The sequence below is a fragment of the Muntiacus reevesi genome, chromosome 6, assembly GCF_963930625.1.
Source record: "Muntiacus reevesi chromosome 6, mMunRee1.1, whole genome shotgun sequence".
NCBI lineage: Eukaryota > Metazoa > Chordata > Mammalia > Artiodactyla > Cervidae > Muntiacus > Muntiacus reevesi.
This window is the reverse complement of record NC_089254.1, coordinates 53,923,238-53,947,843: the sequence shown is the minus strand read 5'-3', so window position 1 is coordinate 53,947,843 and position 24,606 is coordinate 53,923,238. Positions and strand designations below refer to the sequence as shown.

At 38.0% G+C, this 24,606-nt stretch overlaps 1 protein-coding gene across 3 annotated transcripts in view; it reads right to left on the bottom strand.

Annotated features, from left to right (window-relative positions):
- Positions 1-24,606, bottom strand: part of IMMP2L (inner mitochondrial membrane peptidase subunit 2) — a 924,620-nt gene that overhangs the window by 887,331 nt on the left and 12,683 nt on the right. The gene's annotated exons all lie outside the window — the stretch shown is intronic.

Sequence of the window (24,606 nt, the reverse complement as noted above, 5' to 3'; positions counted from 1 at the left end):
TTGGAAAGAGGACGTAGGCAGGTTTCTCAAGGTAGCCAAGACCACCAGACCCCAAAGAGGCAAAGATGGGAAGAGAAGGTCACAAAAAAAAGTGAGATCAGGAAATACAAGGTAAGCAGCAGACAGACAGCCAGCCCAGGGACTTATTCTACTCTCCAGAGAATCAGAAATCTAAAAATTAGAAACACAGGCTCCCCCAGCAGGGGAAGCATATTAAGGCTCTGATTAGTCTGTCAAAAATAAAGCCTGTCCAAACCACGGTTGCAATTTTTGGAAGGCTGCCACAGCTGGTCCACAGCAGCCGCGTGTCCATGGGGAGCTAACACACTGGCAGTGCCAGCTCAGAACCAGATAAAGACGCAGCCGGATGAGAAGATTCGTGCAATTTAAAGGGAGAGCAACAGTAACCAAGGTCTTGAGAGCAAGTGGCTGTGGTCCTTTAAACTTTCAAGTGTAAGTGCACCCTCAGGCATACACACTTGTTGAAACGGCAACAAAGGCCAGGCTGGCAACATGTTTTAAAAAAAAAAAAAAGGCAGCCTAGAGGTCAGAATACAAAGAGGCTCCTCCGTACAGCCTGGGGATTGAGGCAGATGGAGCCCAGCACTCCATGGACTCGCGTGTCTGCTGCACAGAAAGTCCAGGGATCGTGACGAGCCCCTGGTGAACATTACAGCATATGGAGCTGAGATGCTTATTTAGATTGCTCCCCGCACAGAAATGCCTTCTTTTGATTCTGCTTCCTTGCTGGTATATTAGAAGATTCTGTTTCAGATATCTGTGAAATTTCATTAACATGCAATGCCCTGAAGTTACAATGTATCTGCCAAAGTATTTAAAATTACTCATGGAAATATGGAAGGGTGTGAAAAAAAAAATGGTTTAATAAGGTAAGCAGGGATCTGCAATGAACTATAATGACCCCTACTACATAATTCCAAAGAATTATCAGAAGTTGAAGGAATAAAGCAATTTAAAAAGTCCTCCATTATCATTATTATTTTGTGGATCTGTTTTCAAATACTTGATCAGTAAGAGTTGATGGCTGTCAAATATAGCTTAGCAGAGTATTATGGAACATTCCATCAGTTCAATATAAGACTCTTTAAATAAACTAATGTGATATTAGAGAAGTAGTCAAATATAGGGCTTCCCAGGTGGCTCGGTGGTAAAGAATCAGCCTGCCAAGAGGGAGGTATGGGTTCGATCCCTGACCTGGAGAAGGAAATGGCAACCCACTCCAGTATTTTTGCCTGGAAAACCCCATGGTCAGAGAAGTCTAGGGTCACAAGAGTCAGACACAACTTAGCAACTAAACCACAAGCCGAATACATGAATGGAACAGTCAAGGGACCTATGGAGGTCTAGATATATTCCTGCAAATTCCTTGGCAGGTCTCCCTTCAAAATGAGTAGTCCAATTTCCATCTATTCAAGGGTGGGCTGATCTTAGAAACAGGCGTGTTTCTAGCAAAGAGAATGTGGTAGAACTGATGCTGTGTGACTTCTGAAGCTGGTCAAAAAAAAAAGGTAGCTTTCTCTTGCCTCTCTCTGCTTGATGACTACCTCTAGGCAAGCTAGGACCAGGTCCTGAGAACAGCCAGACCTGGCAGAGAACAGTTGAAGCCCCCATCCTGCAAGAGCCAGCACTCTCTGGCCAGACATGGGAGTGAGCCACCTGTAAGGCAGACCCTCCCACCTCAGTTAAGCCCTCAGATGACAATGGTTCCCGTTGAAATCTTAACCTCAACTTTAAAAGAAATCATGAGCTAGAATTGTAGAGCTGAGCTGCTCCCAAATTTCTCACCCATGGAAACTCTGAAAGAGAATAAATGTTTAAAGCCACTGAGTTTGGAGGTAATTTATTTTGCAGAAATAACTAACACAATAGTAAACCCAGAAATAAATACAAAGACACAAAGAAATTGGGTATATTATAGAGACTTTCACACTGATGGAGAGGAACTTAAATTAACAAATGATGTTAAATAATCAGAGTTTGGAGGAAGAAAAAAAAATAAGATGGATATTCATTTTACTCTTTATAGAAAGATAAATTCCAGATAATTCAAATATTAAATATAAGAAATAAACACAAATGCAATAAAAGAAAATAAAGGCAGACAGTCTTTTAGGAGTGGAAACAGGCATTTTTGAACACTTTACAAATCTAAGAAACATAAAAAAGATTGATGGATTTGACTTCATAAAAATTAAAACATCCCATAAATAAGGTTATGAAATAATCAGCATGATATTAAAAATTGCAATATATATTAATCTCAAAGGTGTAATATCCCTAAAATCACACAATTCTTATTTTTTAAAAAGGTAAATGTTCTGAGAGAAGTGAGTAACATGAAATACATGAAAGGCACTTCACTGAAAGCAAAATATGGGTGTTATACAGAGGTATGAAAAAATGTTCAATCACATTAATAATATAATCGATACACATAAAAACAAAATATTGCCTCTTTAACCTATCAGACTGGCAAAGATTCAAAAAACTAAAACCATCCTGTGTAGGAACACAGACTTTCTCATGCTCTCCTGGGAGCATAAATAGGTACAATCTTTCTCAAAAGCAACATTGCAATAAGGACCAAAGCAATCGCTTCTCAGCCTTTTGGCCAAGATCAAGTGTAGTATCAATAAGGACCAAAGTGTTATGCAAACACATACCCCTGATGCAGAGACACAACTCCCTGGGTACAAAGATACGATCTAGAATTTTCAGTACACCACTCTTTTTTTTTTTTTTTTTTTACACCACTCTTTATAATAGTGAAAAACTGAAAACAGTCTAAACATCCACAAAAAAATAAAGAAATGAACTTCGACATGCATGTAGTAAAATCACTTGCAATCATTAAAAAGGACATTGTATAGCTATATTGTTTGACATTGTCCTCAAAGAAAGTTGGAAGACACTAAGTGTGATATGAATTCATTTATGTGAAATTTTATATACACACATCATCAAAAGAGGTCAGATGAAGAACAGTAGGCACACAGATGATGACAGTAGTATTTACTGGCAGTCAAGGGATTTTTCTTTCTTCTTTATTCTTTCCCACATTATTTAAATTCTCTATAATGGGTATATATTATGTTTACATACTAAAGCAAATTAACATTAGCCTCTTCTGCTACAACAGGTATTTCTTTAATGTAAATTAGTTCACATGCAGGAAAGTCTCATTTCCTGCCTTCAAGACTCTCCACTATAGTAAACTATCCAAGGAAGCTGAGAGTACAGATGAAGAAATGAAAAGTATTTCCCCCTGTGTTTAAAATAAAACTGATAAGACAACACTCTGGACCAGATTTTTAACTTTGATGAAAATGGTCTCTGTTAAAAGTGAGTAACTTTAAGGACCTAAAACTCAAAGGAGGAAAATCACGGTGTAAGGCCAAGGACTGATGGTGATGCTGGGTATAAATGCCAGTTGAGATTTAATCATGCTGTTATTTTTATTGCAATTGTCATTTCTTGGTGCCAGTTCTGTTTACAAAATTCCACTGGTTTCAAACCATCTGTTCCCAACCCTATTTTCCCTAGAAGTTCTATCACGTTTAGCACAAGATTTTGCAGAATTAAAGATTTTCCAGGAATGCAAACACAGCAGGAAGAGAGAACTGCCTCTGCAATTCTGAGTAAAACACAGAGGTAGAGAAACATTCCATAAGTAAAAAAGAAAAATGAAAAGAAACATTAAACTTTATTTTGATTCACCAAGAGTTTCTAAGAAAAGATGTGAAATACAGGACAAAACAATCTCAATATTCTTGGTTTTGACCACACATTTATATACATATAGCTATGCAAGTCAGAAAAGTCTAAGCAAGACAGAAAATTGAACAGGCATCAATTACAGTGGATGAAGGGGCATTAATTCGATTAACGCTTTTAGGTGGCACAAACAGGGGAGAGTTTTTTTTTTTCTGATATAAAAAATTTCTTGAAGTGGGCAGTTTAAACTAACCCTATATTGCTCACCATGGCAGTTCACCTGTCATCTTTTTTTTAAGCTATCTTATTAAGCTTATCTTATGATTGATATACCAAAAGCTATACATATTTAATGTATCCAAAACTTGGTAAGTTTAGAGACAAGTATACACGCATGAAACCATCACTAAAACACATATCATAAACATAGCAGACCCCTCCAAAAGTTTTCTCCCACCCTCTTTTAATCCCATTAACTTTTGAATATCATATTTAATTACATATTCAAGCTGGATTTAGAAAAAGCAGAGAAACCAGAGATCAAATAACCAACATCCATTAGATCACAGTAAAAGCAAGCGAATTCCAGAAAAACATCTACTTCTACTTCATTGACTACGCTAAAACCTCTGGTTGTGTGGATCACAACAAAAAACCATGGGAAATTCTTAGAGATGGGAATACCAGACCACCTTACCCGCCTCCTGAGAAAACTATATGCAGGTCAAGAAGCAACAGTTAGAACTGGACATGGAACAACAGACTGGTTTAAAATTGGGAAAGGAGTATGTCAAGGCTGTATATTGTCATCCTGCTTATTTAACTAATACGCAGAGTACATCATGCTGGACTGGATGAAGCACCAGCTGGAGTCAAGACTTCCAGAAGAAATATCAGTAACCTCAGATATGCAGATGACACCATATGGCAGAAAGCAAAGAGGAACTAAACAGCTTCTTGATGAAGGTGAAAGAGGAATGAAAAAGTTGGCTTAAAATTCAACATTTAAAAAACTAAGATCATGGCCTCTGGTCCCATCACTTCATGGCCAATAGAGGAGCAAACAATGGAAACAGTGACAGACTTTATTTCCTTGGGCTCCAAAATCACTGCAGATGGTGACTGCAGCCACGAAATTAAAACACCCTTACTCCTTGGAAGGAAAGCTATGACAAACCTAGACAGCATATTAAAAAGCAGACATTACTCTACCAACAAAGGTCTGTCTAGTCAAAGCTATGGTTTTTCCAGTAGTCATGTATGAATGTGAGAGTTGGACCATAAAGAAGGTTGAGCAGCAAAAAATTGATGGCTTTTGAACTGTGGTGTTCAGTAAGACTCTTGAGAGTCCCTTGGACTGCAAGGAGATCAAACCAGTCAATCCTAAAGGAAATCAACCCTGAATATTCATTGGAAGAACTGATACTGAAGCTGAAGCTCCAATTCTTTGGCCACCTGACGCACAAGAGCCGACTCATTAGAAAAGACCCTGACGCCAGGAAAGATTGAAGAAAGGTAGAGAAGGGGACTACAGAGGATGAGACGGTTGAATGGCATCATCAACTCAATGGACATGAGTTTGAGCAAGCTCTGGGAGATGGTGAAGGACAGGGAAGACTGGCAGTGCTGCAGTCCACGGGGTCACAAAGAGTTGGACAGGACTGAGAGCCTGGACAACAATAATAATTGAGGTAGGTGGAGGAGAAATGCAAACAATGAGGGCGGCAGTTATGAAACTATTTTAGAGACATTGTAGAACTGAGCAAAGGAAAAATGGTGTTAGCTGGGAGCCAGGGTGCTCACTATGGAAAAGAGGAGATACAAATACACAGAGGAGAACCAAGGAATAACCTTTCACACACCTAAAAGCCAAGACACCCTAGTAGCAAAGTGTATATCTAAAACTTGAATACTAGGTTCTAATATGATTTGTTACAATAAAAAACCAGGGCTCTTCAAGAAAGGATTGATTCCAGGGTTGGGCAGGGAAGGTACAGAATGGAAAGTAAAATGGAAAAGTCTGTGAATCTAAACTATTTCAAATGTACAGTTTAGTAGTTACACCAGTAGTATAAAATGATTAGATCTTTGCAGGTTTAAGAAACAGCTGATATTAACATTATCTAAATCTAAAGAATATGGAATGAGGGTGGTGGGGCTGGGGGAAACTGAGTGATGATTACCAAAAAAAGAGAACTGAGTTGGCATCTCTTTCTTCAGCATTTACTCCTTTCATGTCAATAAACATTTATTGAGTACCTGTTATGTGCTAGGCATCATACCAGTGTCTTTACTGAAAGAATGAAGATATATCTATATATCTGTATAGATACTGAACATTAAACATTGTTCTTTTGAATTACACTAGCCTTGTGATAAGGTTAAAAGGGCCATAAAAATAAGATGAAGAAAGAGATTTCATAAAGGACAGGGGTGATTGGGGATGTTATGGAAAGACAAACTACACTGTATTCTATAATCTTTGGCCTTTCTACTCTCAGAGAATGACTTTATCACCCAAACAGCTTCCCCAAGGTCAACATGGTAGTTAACCAAAGGAATCTCTCCTGAAAAAAATACAAACGGTAACTTTTCTGGCTTGAAGTCCTTTAATATGTTTCCACTTCCTATAGCACATCATGTTCTAGCCAAACCCAGCAACACAGCATTTATCACACTTGCTTTTCTCATCCTCACCTCTAGTTAGCTGTGAGTGGTATGACGGCAGGGACACTTGTTCACTGCCATACCTCCTTGTCCCGCAATGAAGTGTTCAATACAGCTTTATCAATGAATAAATCATTTCCAATAACATTACTAAAAATAATTCTTCATTGAATGATTTTTGGTACGCCAGCCTCAAAATTTCCTGTCCCGGTCAACTATCTATATTAGATTCAGAATGAGATGGCTGTTGGAGATGCATGGGTTGAGAAAAGGCAATTACCCAATCACATGAAACAAACTGTAAGTTGAATGTGTGTGCACACACAGGTGAACATGTGTGTATGTTTATCTGATTATCTTCATCTCTCATCTCGTGTGTGTGTGTGTGTGTGTGTGTGTGTGTGTGTGTGTGTGTGTGTGTGTGTAACTTCCAGAGGTCTTTTTGCTTCTTGGGATTTTTTGGTGCTTTTTTCTTTTTTTTCTTCAATAAACCATAGCACAGCATTCATGTCTAAAGGCACTAAGGATGGGTAACAAAATCAAGTAGCTTTCACAATACACTCAATTATCAGACAGTAAGAACTTTCTTTAAAAGCTTACTTTTACAAAGTATTTAGCTTGTTTTTCCTTAAAAGCAGTGTTTTTCAATCCATGCTCCATGGTGTCCTGAGGATTCCCTAAGACCAGAAGAAGCAGGCACTAAGTGAGCAGAGCTCTGAGACCCGACTCCTGGCTTCAATCAGAGCCACTCTGCTTTTATCTTTTTTTTCTTTTAATAATAATTGAATTCCAAAAAAAAATTTTCCTTGAAGAAGAGTGCACCATATTAAAATAAGAAGAAAAGAAAAAAGGTTAAAAAAAATCACCACCTTAAAGAATCAGTGGTAGATTGAGGCTCACACTCTATAATTCAAGCCCTTAATGTCTTTCATATTTCTTATTTAGAGTACATTCATCTCTGTCAGGTTTATAGGCCCTTATTTGTGCTAAAATGAGAAATACCATTTGAATACAGAAATATCTAGGTAGAGAGAAAATAGCATGAGTTCTGAGAAGTGTACTTAATCTCTGATGCAGCTGTTTCTAAATTTATTTATCTTATAATGTTTAATGGCATTATTTATGTACCAATCTTCAAGTTAACGATTCATAGCACAGAATACCAAAATATTCTAATTGAACAACAGAAAACCCCAATGTAAATGCCAGCTGCTGCTGTTTTCATGTACTATTGACATATATCCCATCTGACTTTAATACTCTTAGGAAAAAGATTTTTGTAAGTGGAAAAACCCACCAAACTCACATTTAACAAGCAATTTTAGCTCTTTTTGCCAAGAAACAGAAGAGGAACAAGATAACTGAAACCAGGCCCTCTAACACACAACATTCAGAAGACCAGTGGGGAGACTTTGATCTGCTGTTGAACACACTCACAGAAGAGAAGCAGAAGTGGGATTCTCTCACATAGAAGGCTTCCTCTGCTATCTATGCACAACCGCCTGGGGATTGTAGAATGGTACACCCTAGAGAACACCTGCTGTAAGTTGAAAGTGTTAGTTGCTCAGTTGTGTCTGACTCTTTGTGACCCCATGGACTGTAGCCCACCAGACTCCTCTGTCCATGGGGATTCTCCAGGCAAGAATACTAGAGTGGGTTGCTATGGCCTCCTTCAGGGGAACGTCCCAAACCAGGGATCAAACCCAGGTCTCCTGCATTGCAGGCAGATTCTTTACCATCTGAGCCACCAGGGAAGCTAAGCAGTAAGTTCAGTTCAGTTCAGTCACTCGGTCGTGTCCGACTCTTTGCGACCCCATGAATTCCAGTAAATTAGGGGAATCCAAAATCTTTAGAGCTGAACACATATAATTATTGACAAGATCTAATAAGCTGAGAAAGGTTCAAAGATAAACTGAGGCATATTAAAATGCTAACAGTTTATTTGAGCAAAAATCAATTCAAACAGGTCAGTGTCAAACCAGAAGTGGTGAGAAGAGCTACACTAACAGGAGTTCAAGGAGACATTTTTAAATCAAAAAGAAGGAACCACAGAATGGAAATATTTGATTGGCTACAAATGAAAGTTGAGTTAGTGGCTGGTGATTTGTTGTCCTTAGGTTTCAATTTTGTAAATCTGAAGCATCTACAGGCTTAGATTTTGGCTTAAATAGGTCACTCTCACGGCATTAGAGCTACCTCGATCAAATGGCCTCCTTGTTTAACAGAAGCAACCAACCTCATTTTTACCTCTTCTGGGGAAACTTACGTGAGTATTCTGACTCACAGAGTCATCTACCACCCACAACTCCTCTGGCATGTACTAGCCACACCCACATATGCCAGCCAGTACTGTTATATTTTCATAGAATGTCTCTTCTCCCCAGCTGGACTGTGTGCCACCAAAGGCAAGCGACATGTTTCACTCCTTCCTATATATCCTAAAAGTCTGAGAATTTTACTAAGCATTTGCAGGTGCTAAATAAATATTTCTTGACTGCTTGTTTAATTTTACATATGGTTTGTATTAATACCCACTTACAGTGTTGATGGAAAGACAGTTTGGCATGGTTGTGTCTGACAGTCCATTCTTTTAAATGCCTGGGAGCATAAGGGAGCAATCGGTCAGCCTGTGTTGAGATTCACCCAATCAATCTGATAATACCTCCATGCCTGTATCACCCCCAAAGAACCAAGTACCCAGCCTCTCCTAGAGCCAAACCTCTTCTCCTCTTCCCCTGCTCAGAAACCAAATCAGAAATCAAAAAACTTGGATTCAAGACCCAATTGCACCAAGGATGAGGCAATACATTTCATCTACATAAGTAGACTAACTTTAAGGTTCTCTGCTCTATCTATAATTCTGTGAGACAAATTTCAAACCTTTACCTTCCACATCAGAAATTCATGGAATGGTCCCTTCCTCCCATACTAAAATTACCTGTCTTTCATGATACCTCTCATCATTATCATCATTGCACCTGTGCTCCAACACCTTTTGGACTTCTGTAAGTTAACATACTCATGAAAGTACGTTCATTTCTAATGATGACACTGTGAAATTTCTCATCTGATCTTTATTTCATATCTGTGTTTATGTAACTAACACACATCAAGTAACTAATTAGATAGTACAGAACAACATACACACTTGGGAAAACCTCTTAACATGTCCCTGCTTTCAGCAGCAAAGATAAGTATACCCCTATTTACAAAGAACCACCAGTAATAATAAATAAAATTAAATTATCTTCATGTTGGTCACCAAATAAGTTCTTTTCAAACTAATCAACAGCTTAGTGGCCCTGAAAACAATACTCTGATCCTTTCAATTTTGTAAGAAACTTACTGTCTAATCAACATTAAATGATATTAGGGAATGTCACAATGTTACAGTAAATGACTTAGAAAGAAAATCCAGTAAAATTTTTGATAGATTTGGATGAATATATAAGCTAGATAAAAAATAATACATGAGTCATGTAGAAACTCAAAGTAATTTAAGTTAATATTTTAAATAATGAATAAGTTTTGCAGAACCTAATGTATCTCTGTACTACAAAAAGACTAGGCATATCACTTAAAGACCTTTCCCTAGCCAAGTAACTTGTTAACCAATTAATTAAAAAGTAGGGTGGCAATTTCAGTTCTTCTTAGCTAGAAAAAAAGAGCCATGATAAAATCCAGACAAGATATACAGCTTTACAAGTGAGATATAGGTATCTGAATCCTCCAGGAAATATTTAAATGTTATTTTTCCTTGGTGAAAATTATACCAACACTTTGTGACATTCTTGCTCAGTAGTACAGAATCTGCCTGCCAATGCAGGAAATATGAGTTTGATCCCTCGGTCCAGAAGATCCCCTGGAAGAGGAAATGGCAATCCACTCCAGTATTCTTGCCTGGAGAATCCCATGGACAGAGGAGCCTGGCCGGTTGCAATCTGTGAGGTCACAGAGAGTCAGACAAGATTAAGCATATTACGTTTGCGACATCTGAGGTATTAACCTCAAACACCAATAACCTCAATGTTAAACAGTTGCATAAAAATTTTTGACTAACAGAACATGAGTTTTGCTTCATTTTTAACAAAGATAGAGCTATTGGCCAATCATACAAAATCAGTGAAAAGTGCTCTTCCACAAATTATCAAATCCATAAACCTTGAAAGAAGCCTTAATTGGAAAAAGAAGGAAAAATCATTAAAAAAAAAAAAACAAAAACTTTGTGAAACTAATGAAATAAAAATTTTAGTCTAGTGAAGAAAGTTCATTTTGTATTGTCTAAAATAGTATATCACTGTGTCAATGACAGACACTACAACAAAAATTTTTGTTATTCTAATTATATCAACTAATCCCTACATTAACTCTATTTTCATCCCTAAACACAGATGTAAACTGATGCTCAGAGCATTTAGTAATCTTACTAAGGTCACACAGATATTAGGCAGCAGAGCTGAATCCAGATAATCTGACCCTGTGGCCTGTACACTTATGCACTATGCTCCATTGACTCCCAGTAAATATTCACCACTCCCAGTAAACACAGATCAGGATGGGTTATTGATCTCACAGCTGCTATTATAGCATTGAGGTGCAAATTACAGGAAAAGTGTCTGAATACACAATTAGTTCAATCCACCATAACAGTTGGACCCAACTTAGCGACTGAACGACAACAAATATAAAAGACATATTCTTAAGTCTCTGTCATTTCTAATAAATGTTCAAATCAGGAAAGGATACAAGAGGAAGTATAGTACAGACGTATACAGAGGATCAATTAATAGAAAGATATAATTAGAGTTGTCTTTGAACTTAACAAGTACTGAAAACCCGAAACCCATACTATCACACTGTCCTTTCAGCTCTCTGAACTGCCTCTTAGAATTTGAAATTCCACTGCTGAAACAAAGGAAAGGTGGAAGACAAGTGCATTCCAAAGCACTGTGCCCTTTTGCAATTTCCCTTCCACATTTACTACCCTGGATCTTTAAACATTCTATCAGAAGCTAAACCAATTCAAATGTATGTGTAAAATGTATAACTGGAAATGTCGCAAAATCAACATGACCTTTAAAGTGTAACATTTCCCATAATCATTTAGTTAATACTAGAAAAACATTTTACAGTGTTTAAAGCATAATCTTCATGTGTAATATCTGCAGCAAATATAAAAGCAAATACAGAACAAAGTACTTAAAAATCAACCACGTTTTTTAAACAAAAGCTGCAATTAATTTTAAACTACAACTTCTTCTGTAGTAGTTACACTACCTTTTAAACATCCATAACCCTATTAGGGTACTCAGCTTTTCAAATACAAAGCTGATGAAACCTGAGTCACCTCCTGCAAGTGGTAGGGACTACTAGTATGACTAATTTTTCCCCAATTTACCCATATTCATCTGCTTGAGAGCAAAAATATCTATCAGACAAAAAGCCAACTGGGCCCTCTCTGACAGCCAACAAGACCACACTTGATTAATCCCAAGGCACTGGTCTCAACAGCACATTTTCTAACCAAACAGTCTCCTCAGTCAAAGATACTTTAAGCAAAGACAATAATTAGGTAGTCGATATTATCATAAAATTAAATTTTGAATGAGAGCAAATGTAGTCTTCTCACTTCAGATCCAATCATACATTTGTTAAAAGTAAAGATATGCAAATCGATGCTAATAGGATGGCAAACTTTCCCCAAGAGAGAATCATACTTCAGATAAATCGACACTCATAATTTTTTTATTTCATAATCAAGTAGCAATCCTTGAGAATCTCTTTCCCTTTTGACTACTTTGATTAAGTATTTTCAATAGAAGCTGATCAGAAAATACATTTTCTCAGACTCTTTTTTTTTTTCTGCACCTCTCCAAGTAGGAGAGAAAAATTAGTCAGAAAAATGAAGTCAGAATCCACCCCATTCCCATTTACTAAACGGTGCAGATGTGTATATCCCACTGCCTTTAACACTTGAGAATTAGGAAGAAAAAGACTTCAAGAAAACAAGCTAGGCAATCTAATATTTGGCTAAAGGACAGATGCTCTCTTTAGAATTGAATATAGTTTCTATCAACTGTAGGAATTCAGTTCATATTTCTTTAATGCAAAGAGTGAATGAAAAAGGTTACAGCATGAAGAGATAAAACAGTGAAACATCAACAAAGGAACTAAATTAGATACCTTCACCTGTCACAGAGAAAAATCAATAAGACTCAATGAATTTATATTGTACACGGACTTAGGGAAAAACTGTGAAATATAATGTCTCCATGGCCTCTGGGTGGAGGACAAATAGGACTCAAGCTATATTTTAACAGAAAAGCAAAACAAGATGGGAGAAAAGCAGCTGGGGAGGGAAGGTTTACATTCAATTTATGTAAAAATCAAATATATTGGCTTTTTTACAGGGAAAGGAATATAACTGGCAACTCTAAGAATGAAACAGGCAGGGAGGAGCCAAGATGGTGGAGGAGTAGGACAGGGAGACCACTTTCTCTCCTACAAATTCATCAAAAGAATAACTGACCACAGAGCAAACTTCACAAAACAACTTCTGATCGCTAGCTGAGGTCACCAGGCACCCAGAAAAGCAGCCCATTGTCTTCAAAAGTAGGTAGGACAAAATATAAAAGATAAAAAGTGAGACAAAAGAGCTAAGGACGGAGATCCGTCCCGGGAAGGGTCTTAATAGAGGACATTCCCAGACACCGGGAAACCCTCACACTGGCGGGCCTGGGGGAAGTGTTTGAATCTCAGAGGGCAACCTGACTGGGAGAGAAACAATAAATAAAACCCACACATTACGAGCCTAAAAGCAACTCCCAGCAGAAAAGTACCCCAGACACCCGCATCCGCCACCAGCAAGTGGGGGCGGAACGGAGAGGAGCTGGCAGCATTGCTTGGGGCAGGGTCCGGGCCTGAGTGCCCTGAGGACAATCGGAGGGAGCTTTTGTGAGTTTCCAGCTTGAACTGTGGGAGAGCAAAAGAGAGAGAAAATTAACCGGCCCGAACACACTGCCGGCTGTTCGCAGAACAAAGGGACCGAGATTCTGGATGGTCGACATCCGCCGGGAGGGTCGCGGCGAGACACAGGGCGCAGGCACCCTACCGGCGCGGGCGGGGACCGGGGCTGGGGACGCGGAGGGCAGAAGGTGCACACACCGGACTGGCGCCAGCGGAAACTGAGACTGGGACCGCGGAAGGGAGTGGGCGCGCGCACCTGGGGTGAGTGCGACCGCCAAGCCCCTGGCTGCCTGGACCGCTCTGACGGGGAAGGCACAAAGAGCAGGCGCAGCTTTCTGTTCCGACCTTTTGCGGAACACCCGAGGGCTGGAACCGCACGCAGCGCCGGGTGCACTCCATATAGAGCAGCCGGAGCCTGAGCAGCACCGGCCCCGCCCTGCAGCTCCAGCCCCGCCCTGCAGCGCGAGGGAACTAGCTACCTGAATAAGAGTCCACCTCCGCCCGCCTGTGTCAGGGCGGAAATGAGGCCCTGAAGAGACCGGCAAACAGAAGCCAAATAAACAAAGGGAACCGCTTCAGAAGGAACTGGTGCAACAGATTAAAATCCCTGTAGGAAACACTGACCACACCGCAAGGGGCCTGTAGATATCGAGAAGTGTAAGCTGGAACGAGGAGTTATCTGAAACTGAGCCGAACCCACACTGACTGCAACAGCTCCAGAGAAATTCCTAGATATATTTTTACTTTTTTTTTTTTAAGTAAGAAAAAAAAAATTTTTTATTTTATTTTTTCTTTTTTCTTTTTTCTCTTTTATTTTCCTTTAAAATTCCCTGTTACTCCCCCATTACTCCTTAACTTTCATTTTCATAAATTCTTACAATTTTTTTAGTTAGGGAAAATTTTTTTTTCCTCTTTTTTTTCTCTTCTTTTTTTTTTCCCCTTCTTCTCTTCTATTTTCTATTTTTCTTTTTCTCTTATTTCTTTTAAAGTCCTCTAGTACTCCTCTTACTACTCCTTAATTTTTCATTTTCAATACACTATAACCTTACAAAGAAGAAAGGAAAAAAAAAGAGAAGCCCTATTTTTAAACCGAACCTCATATATATTTCTAAAATTTTTTTGGGGTGTTTTTGTTTTTAATATAGTATTTTTAAGAGTCTAACCTCTACTCTAGATTTTTAATTTTTGTTCTTCAGTATATGATATAAACTGTGAACATTTAAGAATCCAATATTCAGTTTCCATTTTTATTCAGGAGTATGTTGATTATTCTCTCCCAATCTTGACTCTCTGTTTTCTACCTCAGAACACCTCTATTTCCTCCTTTCCCCTTCTCTTCCCAATCCAATTCTGTGAATCTTTGTGGGTGTCTGGGCTATGGAGAACACTCTAGGAACAGACGACTGCGTAGATCTGTCTCTCTCCTCCTGAGTCCCCCTTTTTCTCCTCCTGCTCATCTCTATTTCCCTCCTCCCTGTCCTCTTCTTCATGTAACTCTGTGAACCTCTCTGGGAGTCCCTAATGGGGGAGAATCTTTTCACCATTAACCTAGAAGTTTTATTATCAGTGCTGTATAGTTGGAGAAGTCCTGAGACTACTGGAAGAATAAAACTGAAATCCAGAGGCAGGAGACTTAAGCCCAAAACCTGAGAACACCAGAAAACTCCTGACTGCATGGAACTTTAAGTAATAAGAGACCATCCAAAAGCCTCCATACCTACACTGAAACCAACCACCACCCAAGAGCCAACAAGTTTTAGAGCAAGACATACCACGCAAATTCCCCAGCAACACAGGAACATAGCCCTGAAAGTCAATATACAGACTGCCCAAACACCTAACACATAGACCCATCTCAAAACTCATTACTGGGCACTCCATTGCTCTCCAAAGAGAAGAAATCAAGTTCCATGCTCCAGAACACTGACACAAGCTTCCCTAACCAGGAAACCTTGACAAGCCAACCGTCCAACCCCACCCACCGGGTAAAAACTCCACAATAAAAAGGAACCACAGACCTCCAGAATACAGAAAGCCCATTCCAGACACAGCAATCTAAACAAGATGAAAAGGCAGAGAAATACCCAACAGGTAAAGGAACATGAAAAGTGCCCACCAAGTCATACAAAAGAGGAGGAGATAGGGAATCTAACTGAAAAAGAATTTAGAATAATGATAATAAAAATGATCCAAAATCTTGAAAACAAAATGGAGTTACAGATAAATAGCCTGGAGACAAAGATTGAAAAGATGCAAGAAATGTTTAATAAAGACCTAGAAGAAATAAAAGAGAGTCAATTAAAAATGAATAATGCAATGAATGAGATCAAAAACACTTTGGAGGGAACCAAGAGTAGAATAACGGAGACAGAAGATAGGATAAGTGAGGTAGAAGATAGAATGGTGGAAATAAATGAAGCAGAGAGGAAAAAAGAAAAAAGGATCAAAAGAAATGAGGACAACCTCAGGGACCTCTGGGACAATGTGAAACGCCCCAACATTCGAATCATAGGAGTCCCAGAAGAAGAAGACAAAAAGAAAGGCCATGAGAAAATACTCGAGGAGATAATAGCTGAAAAATTCCCTAAAATGGGGAAGGAAATAGCCACCCAAGTCCAAGAAACCCAGAGAGTCCCAAACAGGATAAACCCAAGGCGAAACACTCCAAGACACATATTAATCAAATTAACAAAGATCAAACACAAAGAACAAATACTAAAAGCAGCAAGGGAGAAACAACAAATAACACACAAAGGGATTCCCACAAGAATAACAGCTGATCTATCAAGAGAAACCCTCCAGGCCAGAAGGGAATAGCAGGACATACAGAAAGTAATGAAAGAGAATAATCTACAACCTAGATTGCTGTACCCAGCAAGGATCTCATTCAGATATGAAGGAGAATTCAAAAGCTTTACAGACAAGCAAAAGCTGAGAGAATTCAGCACCACCAAACCAGCTCTTCAACAAATGCTAAAGGATCTTCTCTAGACAGGAAATGCAGAAAGGTTGTATAAACGTGAACCCAAAACAACAAAGTAAATGGCAACGGGACCACACCTATCAATAATTACCTTAAATGTAAATGGCTTGAATGCCCCAACCAAAAGACAAAGATTGGCTGAATGGATACAAAAACAAGACCCCTATATATGCTGTCTACAAGAGACCCACCTCAAAACAAGAGACACATACAGACTAAAAGTGAAGGGCTGGAAAAAAATATTTCACGCAAATGGAGACCAAAAGAAAGCAGGAGTCACAATACTCATATCAGATAAATCAGACTTTCAAATAAAGGATGTGAAAAGAGGCAAAGAAGGACACTACATAATGATCAAAGGATCAATCCAAGAAGAAGATATAACAATTATAAATATATATGCACCCAACATAGGAGCACCGCAATATGTACGACAAACGCTAATGAGTATGAAAGAGGAAATTAATAGTAACGCAATAATAGTGGGAGACTTTAATACCCCACTCACAACTATGGATAGATCAACTAAACAGAAAATTAACAAGGAAACACAAACCTTAAATGACACAATGGACCAGCTAGACCTAATTGATATCTGTAGGACATTTCACCCCAAAACAATCAACTTCACCTTTTTCTCAAGTGCACACGGAACCTTCTCCAGAATAGATCACATCCTGGGCCATAAATCTGGTCTTGGAAAATTCAAAAAAATTGAAATCATTCCAGTCATCTTTTCTGACCACAGTGCAGTAAGATTAGATCTCAATTACAGGAAAAAAAAAAAATTGTTAAAAATTCCAACATATGGAGGCTAAATAACACACTTCTGAATTACCAACAAATCATAGAAGAAATCAAAAAAGAAATCAAAATATGTATAGAAATGAATGAAAATGAAAACACAACAACCCAAAACCTATGGGACACTGTAAAAGCAGTGCTAAGGGGAAGGTTCATAGCATTACAGGCTTACATCAAGAAACAAGAAAAAAGCCAAATAAATAACCTAACTCTACACCTAAAGCAATTAGAGAAGGAAGAAATGAAGAACCCCAGGGTTAGCAGAAGGAAAGAAATCTTAAAAATTAGGGCAGAAATAAATGCAAAAGAAACTAAAGAGACCAAAGCAAAAATCAACAAAGCTAAAAGCTGATTTTTTGAAAAAATAAACAAAATTGACAAACCATTAGCAAGACTCATTAAGAAACAAAGAGAGAAGAACCAAATTAACAAAATAAGAAATGAAAAGGGTGAGATCACAACAGACAACACTGAAATACAAAGGATCAGAAGAGACTACTACCAGCAGCTCTATGCCAATAAAATGGACAACTTAGATGAAATGGACAAATTCTTAGAAAAGTATAACTTTCCAAAACTGAACCAGGAAGAAATAGAAGATCTTAACAGAACCATCACAAGCAAGGAAATCGAAACTGTAATCAAAAATCTTCCAGCAAACAAAAGCCCAGGACCAGATGGCTTCACAGCTGAATTCTACCAAAAATTTAGAGAAGAGCTAACACCTATCTTACTCAAACTCTTCCAGAAAATTGCAGAAGAAGGTAAACTTCCAAACTCATTCTATGAGGCCACCATCACCCTAATTCCAAAACCAGACAAAGATGCCACAAAAAAAGAAAACTACAGGCCAATATCACTGATGAACATAGATGCAAAAATCCTTAATAAAATTCTAGCAAACAGAATCCAACAACATATTAAAAAAATCATACACCATGACCAAGTGGGCTTTATCCCAGGAATGCAAGGACTCTAATATCCGCAAGTCAATCAATGTAATACACCACATTAACAAATTGAAAGATAAAAACCATATGATTATCTCAATAGATGCAGAGAAAGCCTTTGACAAAATTCAACACTCATTTATGATTAAAACTCTTCAGAAAGCAGGAATAGAGGGAACATACCTCAACATAATAAAAGCTATATATGACAAACCCACAGCAAGCATCACCCTCAATGGTGAAAAGTTGAAAGCATTTCCCCTGAAATCAGGAACAAGACAAGGGTGCCCACTCTCACCCTAAAGACTCTTCCAGAAAATTACTAGAGCTAATCAATGAATATAGTAAAGTTGCAGGATATAAAATTAACACACAGAAATCCCTTGCATTCCTATATACTAACAATGAAAAAACAGAAAGAGAAATTAAGGAAACAATACCATTCACCATTGCAACAAAAAGAATAAAATACTTAGGAGTATATCTACCTAAAGAAACAAAAGACCTATACATAGAAAACTATAAAACACTGCTGAAAGAAATCAAAGAGGACACAAACAGATGGAGAAACATACCGTGTTCATGGATTGGAAGAATCAATATTGTCAAAATGGCTATTCTACCCAAAGCAATCTATAGATTCAATGCAAGCCCTATCAAGCTACCAATGGTATTTTTCACAGAACTAGAACAAATAATATCACAATTTGTATGGAAATACAGAAAACCACGAATAGCCAAAGTAATCTTGAGAAAGAAGAATGGAACTGGAGGAATCAACCTGCCTGACTTCAGACTCTACTACAAAGCCACAGTCATCAAGACAGTATGGTACTGGCACAAAGACAGAAATATAGATCAATGGAACAGAATAGAAAGCCCAGAGATAAACCCACGAACCTATGGACACCTTATCTTTGACAAAGGAGGCAAGGATATACAATGGAAAAAAGACAACCTCTTTAACAAGTGGTGCTGGGAAAACTGGTCAACCACTTGTAAAAGAATGAAACTAGAACACTTTCTAACACCATACACAAAAATAAACTCAAAATGGATTAAAGATCTAAATGTAAGACCAGAAACTATAAAACTCCTAGAGGAGAACATAGGCAAAACACTCTCTGACATAAATCACAGCAGGATCCTCTATGACCCACCTCCCAGAATATTGGAAATAAAAGCAAAAATAAACAAATGGGACCTAATGAAACCTAAAAGCTTCTGCACTACAAAGGAAACTATAAGTAAGGTGAAAAGACAGCCCTCAGATTGGGAGAAAATAATAGCAAATGAAGAAACAGACAAAGGATTAATCTCAAAAATATACAAGCAACTCCTGAAGCTCAATTCCAGAAAAATAAATGACCCAATCAAAAAATGGGCCAAAGAACTAAACAGACATTTCTCCAAAGAAGACATACAGATGGCTAACAAACACATGAAAAGATGCTCAACATCACTCATCATCAGAGAAATATCAAATCAAAACCACAATGAGGTACCATTACACGCCAGTCAGGATGGCTGCTATCCAAAAGTCTACAAGCAATAAATGCTGGAGAGGGTGTGGAGAAAAGGGAACCCTCTTACACTCTTGGTGGGAATGCAAACTAGTACAGCCACTATGGAAAACAGTGTGGAGATTTCTTAAAAAACTGGAAATAGAACTGCCATATAACCCAGCAATACCACTTCTGGGCATACACACTGAGGAAACCAGATCTGAAAGAGACACGTGCACCCCAATGTTCATCGCAGCACTGTTTATAATAGCCAGGACATGGAAGCAGCCTAGATGTCCATCAGCAGATGAATGGATAAGGAAGCTGTGGTACATATACACCATGGAATATTACTCAGCCGTTAAAAAGAATTCATTTGAATCAGTTCTAATGAGATGGATGAAACTGGAGCCCATTATACAGAGAGAAGTAAGCCAGAAAGATAAAGTACATTACAGCATACTAACACATATATATGGAATTTAGAAAGATGGTAATGATAACCCTATATGCAAAACAGAAAAAGAGACACAGAAGTACAGAACAGACTTTTGAACTCTGTGGGAGAAAGTGAGGGTGGGATGTTTCAAAAGAACAGCATGTATATTAACTATGGTGAAACAGATCACTAGCCCAGGTGAGATACATGAGACTAGTGCTCAGGCCTGGTGCACTGGAAGGACCCAGAGGAGTCGGGTGGAGAGGGAGGTGGGAGGGGGGATCGGGATGGGGAATACGTGTAACTCTATGGCTGATTCATGTCAATGTATGACAAAACCCACTGAAATGTTGTGAAGTAATTAGCCTCCAACTAATAAAATAAAATTAAAAAAAAAAAAAAAAAAGAATGGAACAGGCAGAATCAACTTGGCAAGAAACAAAACAGCAAAGGGATTAAGTAGCCCTGAGGGTGGTTTACACCCCCAATAAGACAAGAGTGAGGTTAACTCAAGTAGGAAAAAGACAAAAACCCCACCTCCTTGTATAGTCTGAGAGACAGGAACAAAGTCTCAACCCAGAATTCATGTGCTCTGGTTCTCTCACTCTTTCTCCCTTCCTTCTTTCCTTCCTCACCCCTTCTATCTCTCTTTACTTCCCTCTCTCTCATACTCTCAGAGCAAAGGGATGACATATTTTACATTAAGAGAAAACCAAGAAGAAAACAGCTTTGCCTGGTTGGTCAGCTCCCCCCACAGAGGCATCCTACAAACCCCATGAAACTTCTTTTGACCACATCTTCATTTCCCAGAGTTGGCCCTAGAATCTATCCTGATTCTTTTCCAGCATCATCTTGTTCTGCTCTATGGCGATACCATTCACTTTCCCTCATTTCACTTTTACTTGTGCTACTCCTGCCCCAAATTTTTTTCTATTTTCTCTACCCTATCAATACTGTACCCTAATATCAGCTCAAAGTACCACCCCCTATTATATGAAATCATAAGCAATCTCCCTTATCTACGTCCCACCCTATGCCACCCCAAAGCTTCAATTATACCCATTTTGGACACAGATTACATTCTGAATTACAGCCATTTATTTACATATTCATCTTCCCTACCTCTACACCACAGGGTTCTTGATGACGGCAGCGGGGAATTACATTATCTTTTTTCAAAGTGTGGTATACATGGCATAAAATTTACTGTCTTCACCATTTTTTAAGTATACAGCTCAGTACTGATAAGTATATTTACATTGTTCTGCCATCTTGTAAAACTGAAACTCTTTACCCACTAAACAACATCTCCTCCAATTCCCTCCTACCCCCAGCCCCTGGCACTCATCTTCCTACTTTCTGCCTCTATGAATTTGACTATTCTAGGTACCTTATATATATTGAATCATACAGTATTTGTCTTCTCATGACTGGCTTATTTTAGTTAGCATAATGTCCATCTTGTCACATGTGTCAGAATTTCCTTCCTCTTTAAGACTTAATAAAACTCTACTGCATGCATACACCACATTTTGTTTATTCATTCATCCCCCAAAGGAACTTGTGTTGCTCCTATCTTTTAGTTATTATGAATACTGCCACTATGAACACGGGTCTTCAAGATCTTGCTTCCAGTTCTTTGGGGCATACACCCAAAGGTGGAATTGCTGGATCATATGGAAACATGCCAGGAAAAATATCAATAACCTCAGATATGCAGGTGACACCATCCTAATAGCAGAAAGAGAAGAGAAACTAAAGAACCTCTTGATGAAGATGAAAGAGGAGAGTTGAAAAAGCTTGTCTCAAACTCAACATTCAAAGAACTAAGATCATGGCATCCAGTATCATCACTTTAAGGCAAATAGATGAAGATAAGATAGAAAACAGTGAAAGACTTTATTTTCATGGGCTCCAAAATCACTGTGGGTGGTGACTGCAGCCATGAAATTAAAACACCCTTGCTCCTTGGAAGAACAGCTATGACAAACCTAGACAGTATGTTAAAAAGCAGAGACGTCACTTTGCTGACAAAGGTCCATATAGTCAAAGCTATGGTTTTTCCAGTAGTCATATATGGATATGAGAGTTGGACTATAAAGAAGACTGAGCACCAAAGAATTGATGCTTTTAAACTGTGGTACTGGAGAAGATTCTTGAGAGTTCTTTGGACTGCAAGGAGATCAAACCAGTCAGTCCTCAAGGAAATCAACCTTGAATATTCAACAGGAGGACTGATGCTAAAGCTGAAGCTGTAATACTTTGGCCACCTGATGTAAAAAGCTGACTCATTGGAAAAGACCCTGATGCTGGGAAGGACTGAGGGTATGAGGAGAAGGGGACGACAGAAGCTGAGATGGTTGGATGCCATCATCAACTCAACAGACATAAGTTTGAGCAAATTCCAGGAGATAGCAAGGACAAGGAAGTCTGGTGTGCTGCAATCCTTGGGGTTGCAAAGAGTCGGACACAACTGTGCAACTGAACAACAATGGAAACACTATTTTCATTTTTTCAAAGAACTGTTTTCCAAAGCAGCTACAGCATTTCACATTCTCATTAACAGTACACAAGGCTTCCAATTTCTCCACATCCTCACCAACACCTGTTACTTTCTATTTTTAATAACAGCCATCCTAATAAATATGCATTTCCCTAATGACTAGTGATTTTGAGCTTTTCATGTGCTTATCAGTCACTTATCAGTCACCTATCTATCTTATTCAAGAAATGGTTCAAGTCCTTTGCTCAATTTTTAATTGTACTGTTTGCTTTTGTTGTGTTATAAGAATTTTTTCATATACTCTAGATATTAATCCCTTATCAAATATATGAATAACAACTTCTTTTTAAATTTAGTTTTATAATTCTCTAATTTCTCAGAGTTGGCTATAAGTATTACAGAAATATATTTTGAGTTGAACACATTTCTTCTTTTTAGGATTTTTTTTTCTTTTGTATAATACAAAATTCAGGATATCCAAAAATGAATACACAGTGGAAAATGAAACCCCCTCCGATCCCAGTTGTCCAATATCCGAGTTTCAATCCCCAGGGGCATTTTCCATTTTGCTGTAATTCCCTCCAGAGACTTTCTATGCATTTAGGAGAAAATATGCATCTTAATTTAGTCTCCTCCAAAATAATAACCTATTAATACCCACTGTTCTGTACCTTGCCTTTTTGACTTAATAATGATTGCATTTCAGTGTATATATGCAGCTTTATTCTTTTTAACAGCTACTAAATATTCTACTATATGTCCCATAATTTATCCAGTCCCCAAAGGATGAGCATTTATTTCAAATTGCTGCCAGGAATATCCTTAAATATATACTATTTCACACAAGTACAAGATTTATGGGTTAAATTCTAGGAGTATAAAATAATATGTGCATTTTAAGTTCTGACAACTATTTCTAAATTGTTCTCAACAAAAACTACAAAAATACCTACATCCACTAGCAATAATGGTACTGTCTATTTCCTCATATCCTCAGTAACTCCTCACGTTTTCAAAATTTTTTGTTAGCCAATTTGATAGGTTAAAAAAGAGTTTCTCACTGAAGTTTTATTTTGCATTTCTCTTTTATGAATTGCCTATTCCTCATCTTTCATATCTTTGCCCATTTTTCCTCTGATTCTTGGTTTTTCCCCATTGAGTTGTTGGTATTTTTAATATATGTATGAAATTAGTCCTTTTTCTATGGTATGGACTGCTAATCTTCCGAGTTTGTCTTTGCTTTTTGTTACAGTTTTGTTACAGTTTTTATAGTTTTTTTAATCTATTTTTGGCAATGCATAATTTTAATATAGTCAGGTTTTACTATTCTTTTCTTAATGGTTTCTGAGCATCTCTTACTTTCCATTCACACAATTATGACAATGAAAATCCTCACTATCTTGTAAGCAAATTACAACTTCCCAAATGGTCTACTTCTCATTACTCCTTCTAACTCCAACTGATTCCATACACTTGTCAGATTAATCTTCTTAAAATACTGCAAATTAGTAGGGCCACAAAAAGTTTAGATTGCAATATATTAAAGATGCCAACTGTCCTGCCAAGAAGTGACCATTACACTTTTGTGTTGTACTAATTAAGATCTGTCAAGCATTCTCAAACTCAGAAGTGTACAGTTTTGTATAATATCAACAATATCATTGACCATACCTCTAAGTATATTAAACAAGAGGGACATTTTGATTGTAAATTAAGATTATATTAAATTTACCAACTGCATCAGGATTTCAACTTCATGGGACTATTTTTATTCTCTCACACCAGAATCTTTCTACCAAAACTCTCTGCTGCCCCAGTGGCTTCAACCACACAGAGACTGGTCATAAGAGCTTAAGAATCCAGCCTTTTCTCACAATAAATAAGAAATAATGTGTCTCTGACTCTGTACAGAACGTGGCACTATAACTCATGCTTTGCAAGAAGGACTAACATTTCAAGCTGACAGTTAGGTAATAAATACGACCAGGAGCCAAGCACACAAGCAGAATACCCCAAAGTGTATACCTTTCACATGAAGAAACAAGCAGGCCTAT